The sequence below is a fragment of the Sapajus apella genome, unplaced genomic scaffold (genome assembly GCF_009761245.1).
Source record: "Sapajus apella isolate SASKATOON/1434 unplaced genomic scaffold, GSC_monkey_1.0 scaffold144, whole genome shotgun sequence".
In the NCBI taxonomy this organism is placed as follows: Eukaryota; Metazoa; Chordata; class Mammalia; order Primates; family Cebidae; genus Sapajus; species Sapajus apella.
This window is the reverse complement of record NW_022437084.1, coordinates 263714-266561: the sequence shown is the minus strand read 5'-3', so window position 1 is coordinate 266561 and position 2848 is coordinate 263714. Positions and strand designations below refer to the sequence as shown.

The 2848-nt window shown below is 44.2% G+C and overlaps 1 protein-coding gene across 1 annotated transcript in view; it reads left to right on the top strand.

Annotated features, from left to right (window-relative positions):
• LOC116540713 (zinc finger protein 480) overlaps positions 1-2848 on the top strand; it is a 201146-nt gene that overhangs the window by 165179 nt on the left and 33119 nt on the right. The gene's annotated exons all lie outside the window — the stretch shown is intronic.

The following is a 2848-nucleotide window of genomic DNA, read 5'->3' as shown; positions in this document are numbered from 1 at the left end:
CTCTACTAACCGCAACCTCCGGTTCCTGGGTTTAAGCAATTCTCTGCCTAAGCGTCCTGAGCAGCTGGGATTACAGGCATGCACCACCGTGCTCAGCTTTTTTTTTTTTTTTTTTTTTTTTTGTATTTGTAGTAGAGAAGGGGTTTTACCATCTTGGCCACACTGGTCATAAACTCCTGACCTCCTGTTCTACCGCTTTGACCTCCCAAAGTGTTTGGATTACAGGCATGAGCAACCATGCCTGGCTATTTATTTTTTTGAGACTGAGTTCTGCTCTTGTTGCCCAGGATGGAGTACAATGGCATGATCTCGGCTCACCACAACCTCTGCTTCCTGGGTTCAAGTGATTTCTTCTGCGTCAGCCTCCCCAATAGCTTGGATTACAGGTGCCTGTCACCAGTATTGGCTAATTTTTGTACTATTGCTTGAGACAACATTTTAGCATGTTGACCGGACTGGTCTTGAGCTCCTGGTCTCAAGTGAATCACCCACCCTGGCCTCCCAAAGTTCTGGGATTACATGCGTGAACCACCGTGACCGACACTTAATGGTTATTTTTCCTGCTCCTCTTTTCTTTCCCACCCTCCACCCGCAAGTAGATCCCAGTGCCAGTGCCTGTTGCTTTCTTCTTTGTATTCCAGTAAATATCTTACTTTGAAATTTGATCCTGCCACTTGTGAAACTTTACATGTTCTCATGTTAATAGACATGGGTACCTTGCTCTTTGACATCTGCATTGGAAATTGATCAAGACCATCCTAGCCAACAAGGTGAAACCTCTTCTGTACCAAAATACAAAATTTAGCTGGGCAAGGTGGTGTGCCACTGTAGTCCCTGCTACTTGGGAGGCTGAGGCAGAAGAATCACTTGAACCTGGCAGGAGAAGGTTGCAGTGAGCTGAGATCGCTCTTCTGCAGTCCAGCCTGGTGACAGAGTTAGACTCTATCCTACCCCCATCAAAAAGGAAGGAGTGATTTCTTCTAGGAGGGGGCATTTCGTGTCTTCTTAGATCTGACAAGACTCCTCCCTGCCCCCAGCTGCCAAGGTATTTTTTGCAACAAAATGAGATTCCTCTTCAGTTAAATAAAGCTTGTTACTTTTTATGTTTTTAAAACCATATATATATATATATATATATATATATACACACACACACACACATACACAGATATATGTGTGTGTATATATATATACACACACACATACATATATACACACATATGTATATATTTTGAAAATCTTATATTTTGAAAACCTGGGGAAATGACAACACTTTGTATTAAAATTTAGTTTCTGGTGAGTCTATAGATTTTGTCATTTTGTGGACATATATATACAGAATGGATTTTCATACTTTGAGTAATTGTGTTTTCTTTTTTTTTTTTTCGGGTTGGAGTTTCGCTCTTGTTACCCAGGCTGGAGTGCAATGGCGCAATCTCGGCTCACTGCAACCTCCGCCTCCTGGGTTCAGGCAATTCTGCTGCCTCAGCCTCCTGAGTAGCTGGGATTACAGGCACGCGTCACCATGCCCAGCTGATTTTTTGTATTTTTAGTAGAGACAGGGTTTCACCATGTTGACCAGGATGGTCTCGATCTCTTGACCTCGTGATCCACCTGCCTTGGCATCCCAAAGTGCTGGGATTACAGGCGTGAGCCACCGCGCCCAGCCCATGTGTTTTCTTTTTCTTTTTTTTTTTTTCTTGCTCTCTACACTACAGAAGAGTAATTTTGTTTTCATGTATTTTATTTTATTTTGAGATGGAGTCTCACACTGTTGCCCAGGCTGGAGTGCACTGGTGCGATCTTAGCTCACTGCAACTTCCACCCTCAGGCTCAAGCTGTCTTCCAGCCTCAGCCTCCCAAGTAGCTGGGACCACAGGTGTGTGCCACCATGCCCAGATATTTTTTTTTTTTTTTCTTGATTTTTTTTTTTTGAGACGGAGACTTGCTCTGTCACCCAGGCTGAGTGAAGTGGTGTGATCCGAGCTCACTGGAACCTCCACATTTTGGATTGAAGCGATTCTCCTGCCTCAGCCTCCTGTCGTTGGGACTATAGGCAAGTGCCACCATCCCAGGCTAATTTTTTTTTGTATTTTTAGTAGAGACAGGGTTTCACCATGTTAGCCAGGATGGTCTCAATCTCCTAACCTCATGATCTGTCCGCCTTGACCTCCCAAAGTGCTAATATTACAGAAGTGAGCCACTGCTCCCTGTTTTGTGTTTTTGAGACGGAGTCTCTGTTGCCCAGCCTGGAGTGCAGTGTTGCAATCTCGGATCACTGCAACCTCTGCCTTCTGGGTTCAAGCAGTTCTCCTGCCTCAGACTCTTGAGTAGCTGGGACTACAGCCACGTGCCTCCACAACTTGCAAACTTTTAGCTTCTGATCTTTCACTGTGGATGTTGTCATCTCTGAAGATGTCACTCATGCTCCCTCTCATCTAGATACTCAATGTCACTTGGTGTGTCAATAAAAGTGTCTAACATTTGTATAATGAGAATCCTGCATTGATTTTGTGTATGTATGCATCTTGTATTATCTATAAACAGAAGGAATTCATACCGAGAGGGTATTGACTTCTTCAAAAAGTATAATAAAACACAACTAGAAAGACACAATGTGGTGAAAAGTCCCTTACTCAGATTTGTCAGAACATTCACTACAAGGCCGGGCATGGTGGCTCAAGCCTGTAATCCCAGCACTTTGGGAGGCCAAGGCGGGTGGATCACGAGGTCAAGAGATCGAGACCATCCTGGTCAACATGGTGAAACCCCATTTCTACTAAAAATACAAAACATTAGCTGGGCATGGTGGCACGTGCCTGTAATCCCAGCTACTCAGGAGGCTGGG